The sequence below is a fragment of the Thermobia domestica genome, chromosome 10 (genome assembly GCF_964235325.1).
Source record: "Thermobia domestica chromosome 10, izTheDome1.hap1.1, whole genome shotgun sequence".
Classification (NCBI taxonomy): domain Eukaryota; kingdom Metazoa; phylum Arthropoda; class Insecta; order Zygentoma; family Lepismatidae; genus Thermobia; species Thermobia domestica.
The window spans coordinates 256,665,112-256,680,523 of NC_137463.1; the positions used below are offsets into that span (position 1 = coordinate 256,665,112).

The 15,412-nt window shown below is 38.4% G+C and overlaps 1 protein-coding gene across 2 annotated transcripts in view; it reads left to right on the plus strand.

The window, feature by feature from the left end:
• The window catches only part of LOC145663167 (neuropeptide CCHamide-1 receptor-like), a 752,389-nt gene that overhangs the window by 319,696 nt on the left and 417,281 nt on the right, over nt 1–15,412 (plus strand). The window contains exon 1 of one of the 2 annotated variants that reach the window (XM_081729495.1): nt 7,283–7,414. The exons of the other annotated variant lie outside the window; for it this stretch is intronic. The gene's annotated coding sequence lies outside the window, so the exon portion shown is untranslated. Of the gene's footprint in view, nt 1–7,282; nt 7,415–15,412 lie in introns of those variants that run through there. 2 annotated transcript variants of the gene reach the window in all.

A 15,412-nucleotide genomic window follows, 5' to 3' on the forward strand; every position in this document is an offset into this window, starting at 1 on the left:
TAGTAGTAGTAGTAATGGTGGTTATAGTAGTAGTAACAATTGTAGTAGTAATACTAGTAGTAGCGGTAGTAATGATAATAATAATAATAGTAGTAGTAGTAGTAGTAGTAATGGTAGGAGTGGTAGTAGTCGTAGAATTAGTGGTAGTAGATGGTAGTAGATGGTAGTAGATGGTAGTAGTAGTAGTAGTAGCTTTAGTTAGCGATTTTCTACAAACTTTAGACAAATTCCTTCGTATCTTATTTTACTTATTCTTTCCTGTCTTCCTATAAAAAGAAGAAAAAAAAGAAAATAGAGAAAAAAAAAAGCTGTGAGCGTGACGTGGTTGATGAAACCTAGAAGAAACTTTAGCAGCTTGAGAATGTGTCTGACAAAAGGAGAGATGTCATATCATAAAACTTTCCTTCACCCACTGACATGGCCTTTTAAAGATTCCTTCCATACTAAACAGATGTTATAAGGTGCTCTCTTTTTGTGGAGGTGTGCACAAGGCAGTTGCATACACATAACATTATAGTATTTTCAACGTGAATGTGTGAGAGAATACACGCAAACGCTCCCGTGAATGTATATTTTTCTCTACGCGTGTGTGTGTGTGTTTGTAAAAGAGGAAAACATTGATAGACAATGTCCCCTTCTGAAAGCTATTTCCAAGAAATTTCAAAGAAGAAATAATCAAAGATTGATGTCAAGAACGGATTATGTTCGGGCGAGGCGTAGGAAAAAAAAAAATTTCCAAGGTGCTTCTGTTTTCTTTATGTTGCCTCATTATCACATCGTTTACAGTGTGTTATACGTAAAGGTAGGTGATGTTTATGCTGTTATTTCCTTGTTACCAATGTTAACCAAGGACAATTTTCCTTGAAGAACCCTTTCTAGGAAAAAAAGTTTCTAAGGATAAATTCATGTTTAAATATTAATTAATTCCTTGTAGTGATTTGTTTCCTGAAATTAAGTTTCTTGTTTCATGTGTCATGATTAGAATTTAGAATTTAGATTTCTAGGCTTTCAGCATCTAAGGCCATTTAGCCCGTCACTTTTGAGGAATGACGTCACTCGACGAGCACACAATCCGGGGAAAGGGAAGGAAGGAAGCAGCCTTGGACCTATAAGTTAGGTACAAAACCGGCATTTGCCTGGTGTGAATGAGGAAAACCCAGGAAAACCTCATTCACAATGTGTGGCCTGAAAAAGCTGTTTGCAGTTTTTCGACCGAGTGTCCCACCGGGAATCGAACCCGGGACGTCTCATGATTAGGCTAATGCAGACGACTAGTTAACGAAAGTGAGTAATTGTAATAGAATTGGTGGAATGAGGACGTGGGAGGAAACTGGTGAATCTGGAGAAAACCTATGAACAAGAAGTTTTCTTGTACCAAATTTCACAAAATTAAATCCCCACGTTAAGCGGGTTTGCATATCCAGGCTCCTAACTATGAAAACATTTACGTTCACTCCAACCTCAATCATTTCACGAATTCAACCTGTTTTACGTATGTTATTAGGACATAATATCGATTGTGATTTATTCTAAAAACACTTTTATACATTGCAAGAGCTGTAACGTCCAAATATTTATTGAGAACTCATAGTCGTATCGGAATAAACAAAAGCGAGTATGGAACAGTAAACTGGTTTCACAAAAGGCAAAAGAAGAGGTGCAAAGGCATACAAAACGGTCGAGTGGTTTAGGTCGATATACTATCAATCAGATGTTTGTGTGTTCAAACCCTGTAGTAAGTTTTTTCTGTTTTAAGTGTCTTCCTATTTTCATCCGGAGGCTGAAAATATTTCTTTGAGTAACTCATTGAAAACTTCTTTTGTTTCAAATTCGATTAGAACGGAACATTATATGAATTGCGAATCTTAAATCCATAGCTTAAAAAAAAAAAAAAAAAAAAAAAAAAAAAAAAAAAAAAAAAAACTGAAGTATACTCACTACTCCATTATCCTCTGATTTGTAACGAGTAGTCCACATTGAGCACGATCGAATATCTGGTACTGAAGGCGGAAATTTCTTAGCTCGAGAGGGGTCTCAAATTCTCCCTCAGATCACGTCCTGAAAGCATCATTGCTTAAAAGCTTTTCGTAACAAATATAATATTACACGTGTTTCTCGTTCTACATTTAGAATTGGTAAAATCATAACTTACAGAGGATTATAATAAAAGCATAAAAATTACAATACCAATCATGTATACATTATCCTGTAAGTTACCAACTTTGGGTCAGATTAAAACTCAAATATTTGTTTTCGGATTGCACTTAGAAGTAAGTCCTCTCTATATAATCCTGATTGGAAAGTCATGTATAACTCTAATTAATTAATCAATATTTATAAAAATATTTTTTTATTTTACTATTCAATATTATATACACTTCATTTCCAAAATCAAAATCTCGAAAATGTATAATGTAAGAGTGCAGATTCGCAAATAAATGATTATTTATCATATATATTGGTCTCTATTCGAAATTCTATTTAATCGAATCCGACAAGAACACAGAAGTATCGAGAACAGGTGAAAAAAAAGAAAGAAAAAAGTGCTGTACCCGGCGGGGACTCGAATTTAGTTCGAATGGTGCTTTATAAGCCGAACGCCTTAGACCACTCGGCTATGGTAACAACTTGTGATCGTAGCAAAGGCTTCGAGTAGTAGTTCTTATTACAGAATAACATTTTCTATTGCCTAAAATTTAAACCTAATTTACTTTGATATAATATATCTATTAATGTGTTTCATGAACACGTTTTCGTTACTTTGATGAATGATGTATGTTGTTGATATAGATTCTATTAATGTTCTTTCGTAAATATTATAGAAAGTATCAGGGTTATTTATGATCTTTCATGGAAAATGACTGGCGCATGCGCAGTACACAGACAGTTCAATTGGAAGGCGAGGAAGGAAACGCTAACACACTATTAGAATGTTTCATCGCTGTGAAGTATAAAGAACAGCTAAAATGTATTTTACGCTTGTCATTGCGTAAAGAATCACCAGGTTAATGTTTGTCCAAGTTCTCACTGATCAACTGGACTCATGAAAAATAATTAATATTGTCATTACTGCACAATATGAAGAATAAAGAACGTAAATTACACCACATTGTTCTCGAATTCGAACCTAGCTAAGGAAGGGACAATAAACAAAATGTGATTTATTCATTCGAATTGAGATAATTCAATGAAACTAGAAATTACACAATCAAAAAGAAAAACATCGTTAAAAAGACAATAATACTTTTATCCGAGATGTGAAATAAAGTTATTAATTAACTGAAATGAAAGTAATATTGGGCATGATATAGAGTAAGAAAAAAAAGTAAATGTATTCTTAGAAACGTTCAAAGTAAATTCACAAATACTTTTTGAAGATATACTACTCTTTCTTAACGTTTTAACGAACTAATAAGTAAACAAGCAAAGGAAAAGAATGAAGAACGAAAGTATTGCTCTTAAAAAATATAATAAATAAATGAAACTTAAATAAATGTTTACACAAAAAATAACACACTAGTACTTCGTGTAATCACCTCCAGAGTCAATAACTTCTTGAATTCTGGAGGGGATACTAGATACAAGTCTCGAGCAATACGACGGTGTGTCACGAAAATGTTGCCACAGCTCCATAACATGATTTTGAAGAAACGTTTGGTCTCTGTCTTCACGTCTCTCTTCCCATTCTTGCACCATGTAGGCCCACAGATGTTTAATCGGGTTCAAATCTGGGGATAGAGGGGGCCACTCAATACAAATTAACTCTGGATGTTCACTTAGCCACTCTTGTGTTTGCCGGGAAGTGTGAACAGCACTGTTGTCATGCATAAATATATATTCTTCCTGTTCGGGGAAGTTTCTTTCTAAGGACGGTAACAACGTGTTTTCGAGGATATTAATGTAAACGCTGCTGTTCATTCTCTCAGGCACCGCAACCAAATCTCCAGGACCAGCAGCCGTCATGTATCCCCAAAAGTGTGCTGATATTCGTCCTGAACAAGAAGTTCTGATAATATTTTGTTCAGCATACCTGGTTCCGCGCGGTCTATACAATATAACTCTGCCCTGTTGGTTAGACTTGAAAACCTTCTTGTCGGTCCAGATGACTAAGTCCCAATATGACTGAGGTTGGGTCATGTTATTCTGTGCCCATTCCATTCGTCTGGCCTTGTGAGTTTCAGTCAGGAGAGTCTTCCTAGCGGGTATTGAACAGTGTAGACCAGCCCCCAATAATCTTCTTCTTATTGTTTCGTGAGAACAATTATATTCTCTGGCTTTGTCCAAGAGGATTGACGTGTGGCGTAGAGGTCTGTTGATTACTTCTGTAACTAAAGCTTGATCTTGAGCTGCAGTTGTCCCTTTTGGCCTTCCACTTCTTGACCGAGACCTGAACCATTCGCCACCTTCTTCATGTCGCTGTCGCTGAACCCATTTCTTGACCGTTTTCTTGTCACATCCCAGATCTCTAGCAATCTGAGGCACAGTTTGTCCCATTTTTGCTCGGCCTATGATTTCTCCTCTCAGAGCAACAGACAATTCTACACAACCTTTAGAGCGAGGCATTTTCAGAACCTGTTAGAAATTTGCGTTTCATAAGAAACTTATACATGAACCAACAAGTAAGTGTTAGGATAGGGGAAGAACTGACGGAAGAGAGTGCAATTGGAAGGGGAGTTCGACAAGGATGCTGCCTCTCGCCAACACTATTTAATGTCTATCTAGAAGAAATAGTGAAAAAGAGCCTACATGATGATGATGGCATTTCGGTAGGAGGTAGAATGATTAGATGTATAAGATTTGCAGACGATATGGCGCTTGTTGCGGAATCTGAAAAGAAAATCAATAAAATGTTAGAAAAAATGAGAAAGGGCTTTGAGGAATATGGGATGAAGATAAATGTTAGAAAGACAAAAGCCATGGTGATTGGAACGAAGGGGTCTGTGTCAAATATAAAAGTAGGGGGGGAGAAAATAGAACAATTGAATAGTTTTCGATACCTGGGTAGTGTTCTTAGTAATGACATGAAATGCGAACGTGAAATAAAAGCAAGGATAGGAATGGCGAAAGAAGCCTTTAAAAGAAAGAAAAGTCTGTTTTGTGGGACCTTGAACAAAGAGTTGAGAAAAAGACTCATAAAATGCTTCGTGTGGAGTGTTGTATTGTATGGGGCGGAAACGTGGACATTACGTAAAGGTGACGAAAATCGACTGGAAGCCTTAGAAATGTGGGTGTGGAGAAGAATGGAAAGAATTAGCTGGGTCGAGCGGAAAACGAATGAGAGAGTGTTAGAAATGGTGGGTGAGAAAAGAACACTTTTAGATATTATTAGGAAGAGGAAGAGAAACTGGTTGGGACATTGCCTAAGAAGAGATTGAGGGACGTCCTAGAGGGTATGGTGGCGGGAAAGAGAGGGAGGGGGCGAAAGAGACTACAATTAATGGATGATATTAAAACAGAAAGATCATACGCGAAGACGAAAAGGTTAGCGGAGGACCGTGGAGCATGGTAGCTTCTCAGCTGCAGCAAGTGACCTGCCAATAAAGGCAGAATACCTATGATGATGATGACGTAATAGAACCTATATTAACAACATCATTCGTCAAAGTAAAGAATACCGTAAACATAAAACAATTTCAACAGACTATTACATCAGGCCAAAATAGGCTTAAACTTCAGAGAATACAAAATAAATTTCATACTGTAACAAAAGATTGAACATGAAACACGCTTACTATATTTTCAACTTGTCACATTAGCCGAGTGGACGAGTTCGCATCAAGCCGCCGTCGAGTCAACACGGGTGCTCTGGTGCTTCCACAGTGTACTATAGCCTATAGTATCGTAGACCATATATACGTTAAGTGTATTTCATAGCTCTGATTACTATATCAAAGCAAAACTACTGAAGTAGGAGTTATACTCCGTACTCTCAATTATTGCCGTTTCGGCGTAGTGTCGGTGTATCAGTGCAAACGTGAATATGGAATATAAAAAAGATCTTCAATTTAAACTAGAATTTGACAAGAAGTTCCGTGCAGTTCGACCAGTCCCCTTGGAAATCTACCATTGGATGAACTCCACTTTCCCAGGTATTTTTGATCACATCAGTGCCATGCAGTTAAATAGTGAAAATTTTTGTATTTTTCTAAAATTCAAAACGCAACAGGAATACGATGACTTTGCAGCTCATGCCCCTAGTGAGGTACCATTTACTCATTCAAATAAGGAAGTGAGTTTTGTTCGAATTATTTCCGCAGCAGATCCGACTACCCTCCTTCGTGTGTTTGAGTATCCTATCGAGGCACCGAACAACTTATTGAGTGAGGCTCTTAGTGCATATGGTTCAGTGATTAAAATAGAAGATCAGGAATGGGCCCCTCCTTATCCCCCTGGTATTAAAACTGGAACTCGCCATGTACATATTAAACTGACATCTCATGTGCCATCCCGACTTCTAGTCCATGGTTATAAAGTAGGAGTATCATACAGTGGACAACCGATTACATGTTTCCGATGCCAAAGTTCTATGCATACCGTAGCGAACTGTGTACTGAAACGGGGGGCTCAACCCCGAGGGGCAACGAGTGTAATCCCGACCACTTCTCCGTCAATTCCTCGCATGACAGAACTCGGAAAAGTGACTACTAAGACATCCTACAAATTAGCCCCACCTGTCATTTCTACGAAATCTGGTAACCAAGAAGATGATCTTGAGCATCGACCCTCGGTTCCGGACCCAAAGGAGTTCCCTGCACTTACAATAACGTCTCTTGAGAAAGCAAAGGACGATACCCAACTTCCCAGTAAACGAGTGCCTTTATCGCCTACATCGGAGGCCTCCGGCATACGAGTAGAGCAGCATATCACCTCACACAACATGGAGGTTGAACCACATCCCTCACCAGTTGAGGATAGCGAGATCCCGAAAGAGACACAGGAAGAGCATCTTGAACCCTTTGAAAGCGAGTTTCTCCAGCATGAGACACAAGGAATTAAATTTAGCGATGTTATTTCTAAACAAAAAAGACGCAAATTATCCCGGAAGGAAGAACTGAATTCTCACTTGGAAGGCAGCCAAGTCTCTCTGTCTTGCGATCGAGACCCACGGACTCGCCCACAGCAGGTGTTTGAAACAGATACATAAGGTATTGGTCTTCAAGGTCAATGGATACGAATTCACCCCAAGTAGTGTGGTGTGTGCTTCCGTTGGTTTGTTTTTTTTCTCTACGTCACGTGTGTACAACACAAGTGCCCTCCGATTCTAATAGTGCAGGAGTGCAGAGTGGAACAGCGGTATTTATCACGTATACAAACAGGAAATCCTTGAGTGTTAGTTGTGTTTAAATCTACCATTGCCGTATGGTTTTATTTTTACCTGCAGCACTTATATTCATAAACATCTATCATGGATTTTGTAAGTTATTTTTTGCTTCACTTCTTAGTTTTAAGACTCATATTAACTTTGAGTAGCGTAAACTTACGTAGATATCGACATTGCACAGAAGTGTTATACTACGAAATTTTCCTCTATATGACTGTGATAAACTCTTTATCCTTTCTCACGATAAATTTAAATCGCGCAAGTAGTGACGATAAAAAAGCATATTTAAACCAATTTCTCGTATGTCATAAACCGGATGTAGTTTGTGTGCAAGAACTTATACATGATTCATTTCACAATATGATGGACTATGATGTGTTTGCTAATTTAGGACCCACCACTGGAGTAGGGATGTTTATCAGAAAAGGATTGGGGCATACCAATCTTACTCTCTCCCCTGACGGACGTATTATTCATTGTGTCATACAGGGGCACCTGGTCGTCGGACTATATGCTCCTTCTGGCTATACAGCTAAGAAGGAACGGGCTGAATTTTATGGCCAAAGTTTGCCACAATTCCTGCCTCCTAATATTTCTCGTATGGTAATCATGGCTGATTGGAATACCACTGAAACCAGTGCAGATTCAATTCCGCCCACCCCCCCTTGTCCCGCATTTTTGGAATTTTTGCGGGCTTATCACTTACGGGATGTAGTCATTGTTTCCAATTCACCGAGGACCTATACCCATTGTACTTCACATTCGAAGAGTAGGATTGACAAAATATACGTCACTCCTGACTTATTTCACACTATTATTGACGTACAGACTATTATACCATCTTTCAGCGATCATGCAGCGATCAAGCTCCACATAAAAACAGATCAACCCTTGCCAGCCCTTAGCAGGCGAGGATACTGGAAGTTAAATACATCCTTACTTCACCACGACGGTTATCGGGAGGAACTGGAACAACAATATTCCTATTGGGAAAGGATGCAACAATATTTTCCAGATCTCGCCTCTTGGTGGACGACATTTCTTAAACCTAAGATCGCTCGGTTCTTCCAAGGTAAAGGACACGAAACACGACACGATCGGCAGTTGATGTTTGAATTCCTCTATGAGGCATTGCGTCAGGCATGGTGTGCGGCCCCCTCACTACAGAATAAACGCACAGTGCAACAGCTCAAACTACGACTCCAAAATCTCCAGGCTCCCACACTCATGCCTTCTTTTATTAATGAGACCACATATTATAGGCTTGCCCAGGAAACTGTCACTATTTACGACGTTGCACGTCTATTGCACCGGCGGAAACAGGCTACAATAGTAGCTTTCCGACTCCCGAATGGTGATATGACTAGTGATTCGATTCAGATCCTAAATGTTTTCCGTGAGCATTACCATAAATTAGTACAACCCCGACCTTCTGACACCAATGTTACAACTCAGTTTTTGTCGATTATTCCCAAACTGATTACGGAGGAAGAGGGTCGTGATCTCATGCGCCCCATAACTTCTCAGGAAATATGGATAGCCCTCCAGGCAACAAAAGGAAAGGGCGCGCCAGGATATGAAGGTCTGCCGTACGCGTTCTATAAACAATACTGGACTTTTCTTTCCGATACCCTAGTCAAGTTATTTAATACATATTTACAGGGAGGCCCCATCCGCGGTAACGTCGGAATCACAATCTTTATCCCGAAATCCGCCACTTCCCAGACTGTACACGAGTACCGACCCATCACTTTACTGCCTACCGATTTGAAACTTTTTACCAAAATTCTGACGGCACGTTTAAAACCCTTATTGCAAAAGTATATTAGTCCATATCAGGCAGCCACCCACCCCAAATATAACATCTATTATGTGTTACGTTCGTTACGGGATTTTATAGCGTACGTGCAAACTCGGCGCATTAAAGCGGGGGTCCTTGGCATAGATTTTTCTTCCGCATATGACTGCGTTGATCACGGGTTTCTTCTTCAAACTTTAGACGCTTGGGGATTTCCTCCTGCATTTCAACAAGTCATAAGACAACTATACCAATCGGCCCAATGTCGAGTACAGATCAACGGTCATCTTTCTGACATATTTGCTCTGCAACGCGGATTACGGCAAGGTGATAGCATCTCGACGAGCCTCTTTGTGATAGTTCTAGATACCTATCTCCGGGCTCTGGCTAACATTACCTCTCCCGGTATACCGGAATACCATCAATTACACGTCTTCGGATTTGCGGATGACGTAACCTTAATAGGAACTACGCCCAAAGATATGCTCACCGCCATCCGCATAACTGACGAGTTCACCCAGTGCTCCGGCTTGGCATACAATAAACACAAGACCAAACTCCTGTCATTTCACGGATTCTCCCTACCCTCTTTACCTGATTCACGCTCTCACATTCCCACGGTTGATGTTTTAACAGTACTCGGCATAACTTTTCATAGCGATGTACGCAAACAAATGGATGCTGTCTGGCGTCCTATAGTTCTTCAGATTAAGCAGCTGCTATACTTACAACGGTTCCGAGGTCTGCATATCATACATAAGGTCCAATATCTTAACCAGTATGTTGCTGCTAAACTTTGGTACTACGCGCGTACCTTTCCCCTCCCTTCTGTTTACGCTCGCCAAATTGAATCTGTATTTATGTGGTTTCTTTGGCGGGGCTACTACTTCCGCCTCCGCCACAACACTATTTATCTTCCTCGCAGCGAAGGGGGCCTTGGACTCGTAAACATTCGTCTTAAAAGTCAAGTTTTATACATGCTAGATGCGTATCAAGACGTTGAGCCCCACATGGACTATACACGGGTGTGGATCGAATGTTTCTGGCCCGAATACTCCCAACCAAGGAATCCACCTTTCTGCAGATTTGGCAAATTATGTCCTACCTATGTCACCAATCTTGTTCAAGCATGGACATATTCTGGTGCGCTTGCTTCCCCTACTACATATACTCACCAAACCTTATACCAGCAATTGTGGAGAGCGTCACTTGTAGATGTGAGAGTCCGGGTACAGGATATGTTCCCCAATAAACAATGGCGCCATATTTGGCAAAATCTAAGAAACAATGTCCTCCCTTTGCACACACAAGCGGTATGGACGACCATAGTTCATCAACTGCCTGCCACACAAGAACGACTTCTGCGCATTGGACGTACCACAACCCTCACCTGCAAATATTGTGGCCACTCCGACACACTATCTCATCGCTACATGTCATGTTCAGGTGCCGATATTATTTGGAACCTCCTCCTTCGTATGTTGAGCTTGATCTGCCGTACACCTGTTTCTTTATTTACAGTCGATCTCCTATTCTTTCCTGCATTTCAGTATTACCCAAAAACCAAACATAATACGGTCCTCTGGTTAGTTGGTACCACATTGTTATATGTTCATCATTCCATGCCGTGGAATGATGAATGCTTATATTTCGACTTTCTACAACGGGAACGCCGCAAATATTTTTCAGTCGATCTCGAAAGACAATCTTTCAGTGGTTTTTTTGCAAGCAGCTCTGTCCCACCTTTCGGGAAAGACCGGGAGGCCATGAATTGTGCTTGTGAACATTTTCCTTGTTATGCATAACCATTATCATCGTACAGCGGAGTAAGTTTGCTCAGAATCACATCTAGGACTCTCTTCCCAGTGGTCGGTCCTAGATTACGCCTATATTGTCTCCATGTAATTTTGCTATGTAATATTAGTGACAGAGTACAATAAATATTCAGTGGACTAAGGCATTCGGCTAGAGATTCTGAGGCACCATTCAAGACTAGTTCGAATCCCACCGCAGTACAATTTGGTTTTACCTCTTTTTGACGTTTCTGTTTGTGATCCTGCCGGATTCTATTAAATATAATTTCGCAATACGCTAAAATATACGTAATATTTGAAATTCTTAACCTCCCATTTTTACATTTTTCAAGCTCAGTTGAGAAGAAAGAGGGAAAATGAAAGTACAAAGATTTACAATAATTACTTAGCATTTACTGTCATTGTAATTGTGGATATTTAATTTATGAAAATGTATAATGAACTAAAAATATATTTAGTAGGTCACATGTCTCCATTTTTCGACTCTAACTTGAAAGTTACAGTTTAGGCGGTGACATATCAAAGACCCAGGAGGTTGAGGGGGTTGTAACCCCTCCCATTGAAACTTTTATATTCTATTGAAATAAAAAGTATTTCAGTTTATGATCTTGGAAGAGCAACAATCACTGTGTGTGGAGGACGGTTTATTTATACTACGATTTATCACTTCCAAATGTGTAGAAGATGTGACTGGATATTGTGCATAATTATTCAAGAAATATAACACAACGAAGGGACTTCGTAAACTCTTAACGCCACCCCAGGAGGAGGAAGTGCGTCCCACCGTCCCTCGGTTGGGAACTACTGCTTGCGAGGGAAACATTCTAACAGTGTGTTAGCGTTTCCTTCCTCGCCTTCCAATTGAACTGTCTGTGTACTGCGCATGCGCCAGTCATTTTCCATGAAAGATCATAAATAACCCTGATACTTTCTATAATATTTACGAAAGAACATTAATAGAATCTATATCAACAACATACATCATTCATCAAAGTAACGAAAACGTGTTCATGAAACACATTAATAGATACATTATATCAAAGTAAATTAGGTTTAAATTTTAGGCAATAGAAAATGTTATTCTGTAATAAGAACTACTACTCGAAGCCTTTGCTACGATCACAAGTTGTTACCATAGCCGAGTGGTCTAAGGCGTTCGGCTTATAAAGCACCATTCGAACTAAATTCGAGTCCCCGTATAGGTATAGCACTTTTTTCTCTCTTTTTTTTCACCTGTTCTCGATACTTCTGTGTTCTTGTCGGATTCGATTAAATAGAATTTCGAATAGAGACCAATATATATGATAAATAATCATTTATTTGCGAATCTGCACTCTTACATTATACATTTTCGAGATTTTGATTTTGGAAATGAAGTGTATATAATATTGAATAGTAAAATAAAAAAATATTTTTATAAATATTGATTAATTAATTAGAGTTATACATGACTTTCCAATCAGGATTATATAGAGAGGACTTACTTCTAAGTGCAATCCGAAAACAAATATTTGAGTTTTAATCTGACCCAAAGTTGGTAACTTACAGGATAATGTATACATGATTGGTATTGTAATTTTTATGCTTTTATTATAATCCTCTGTAAGTTATGATTTTACCAATTCTAAATGTAGAACGAGAAACACGTGTAATATTATATTTGTTACGAAAAGCTTTTAAGCAATGATGCTTTCAGGACGTGATCTGAGGGAGAATTTGAGACCCCTCTCGAGCTAAGAAATTTCCGCCTTCAGTACCATATATTCGATCGTGCTCAATGTGGACTACCAATGTTTGCCCTCCACCCGCATATTGAAATTCCCCCCGAGGATAATTTTCTGAAGTCACCACTGTTTATAAATAGTTTTTCGTTACAAATCAGAGGATAATGGAGTAGTGAGTATACTTCAGTTTTTTTTTTAAAGCTATGGATTTAAGATTCGCAATTCATATAATGTTCCGTTCTAATCGAATTTGAAACAAAAGAAGTTTTCAATGAGTTACTCAAAGAAATATTTTCAGCCTTCGGATGAAAATAGGAAGACACTTAAAAAAGAAACAACTTACTACAGGGTTTGAACATACAAACATCTGATTGATAGTATATCGACCTAAACCACTCGACCGTTTTGTATGCCTTTGCACCTCTTCTTTTGCCTTTTGTGAAACCAGTTTACTGTTCCATACTCGCTTTTGTTTATTCCGATACGACTATGAGTTCTCAATAAATATTTGGACGTTACAGCTCTTGCAATGTATAAAAGTGTTTTTAGAATAAATCACAATCGATATTATGTCCTAATAACATACGTAAAACAGGTTGAATTCGTGAAATGATTGAGGTTGGAGTGAACGTAAATGTTTTCATAGTTAGGAGCCTGGATATGCAAACCCGCTTAACGTGGGGATTTAATTTTGTGAAATTTGGTACAGGCCTACAAGGTGTGATCAAATGTTCGCTGAATGTAGTTCCACAGTGCCATCTATCGAAGTTGTATCCATTTCAACTAGTAACCCCGGAGCCTAAGCCTTTGGTACAGTCAGTGTCGAGTTTGAACGAGTTGTGACACGTTAGTTGGCTTCCAGAGGCAGAAGAGCGAAGACGTGTTAAAAGCGTCTGTCTCGCGCCAACATTAAGTTTAGTTCTAAGCTGCAAAAAACGTACCAAAGAAGCTCACGAAATGTCGAACTTTGTGTGTAATGATGAACCGGTGGCATTGAAGACTGTTTACAAGTGGTATGAGCGAATCAAAAGTGGCAAGGAGTCGATTGAAAATGAACAATGATTGAGGGGTAGGTCGACGTCAAAAACAGATGAAAACGTGCTAAAAGTGGAACAAATGATTGGCTCAGACAGACGAATGACTATTCGAGATCTTTCCGAAGAACCAAACATCTCGTATGCGTCCATGAAAAACATTTTAACCCCCGTTTAAGTGAGCAAATGGCTTCCTTGTTCACCACCGTGCACACCTGGCTTTTGATCCGCGAGTTTTTGGCCGAAAAAAATATTCCTGTCTGTCCACATTCACTATGCTCTCCAGATATGGCACCATGCGACTTCTGGCTCTTTCCCAAAAATTAAAACCGTACTTAAAGGGAAACGTTTTGACACCTTTTCTGACATTGAGAGGAACACAATCGAGTACCTGAACGTCCTTCCAAAAGAAGCCTTCCAGAAATGCTTCCAGTTATGGATTCAACGTTGAGAGAAGTGCATTGCTAGCCAAGGACAGTACTTTGAAGGAGATTAAATCAAATTCTAATAAAGTTATTACTTTGTTCCTAATAAAATTATTCATCATTAATAAAATTATTCTAATAAAGCTATTACTTTGTTTCTAATAAAATTATTCACCATTAATAAAATTATTCTAATAAAGCTATTACTTTGTTTCTAATAAAATTATTCATCATTAATAAAATTATTCTAATAAAGTTATTACTTTGTTCCTAATAAAATTATTCACCATTAATAAAATTATTCTAATAAAGTTATTACTTTGTTTCTAATAAAATTATTCACCATTAATAAAATTATTCTAATAACGTTATTACTTTGTTTCTAATAAAATTATTCACCATTAATAAAATTATTCTAATAAAGCTATTACTTTGTTTCTAATAAAATTATTCATCATTAATAAAATTATTCTAATAAAGTTATTACTTTGTTCCTAATAAAATTATTCACCATTAACCCTTTGGGGATCCTATGGTACAATTTGTACCATACGCGTTTTTCAAGGTACATTGCGTTATTTCTCTTCTATTTGAGCTTTTTCGTCCGTTTTTTTTTGTTTGTTTTCCAAATCCAGAGGCCTTCTAGAAGACATTACGTATGGTTTCAGACCGTCCTGCGTCCAGACATAGGAGGTGATGACGTCACAAGTCAAAAATTTCTTTTCTCATTTTCTAAGCCTATGTTCAATATTTTTTGGCGGGCTTATTTTTCTACGTAGAAGATTGAAATTTTGCACAAACATTTAGTCCACCGAGTAGTATTTACCAGATTTTTTGTACCGATGTCAGTACTAAAACAGGGGGGGACCAGACGGGCAAAGGGGTAAAAAGGGATTTTTTACCCCAAATTTGGCACACACATTCAGTATACCAAGTACTATTTATCAAATTTTTTTAGATGACTACGATCACACAGGGGGGGTCCGAGGGGGCCAAAGTTCGAGAAAAAATTATTTCCCTCCGAAATTTTCACTTTGACAATTTTTTTCCCGCTTCTGGTATATGGTATGAGCTTTCAAGTGGTACCATTTGAAAGCCAGCTCAATTCTAAAGAGAATGAGGTATGAACCATGATCCTAGGATAAATAGTGACGATACAGTAGCTGCTTGACTGAAAGTCTAAAAAATAGCCCAAAAAGCCAGGATCCTTTAAGGGTTAATAAAATTATTCTAATAAAACTATTACTTTGTTTCTAATAAAATTATTCACCATTAATAAAATTATTCTAATAAAGC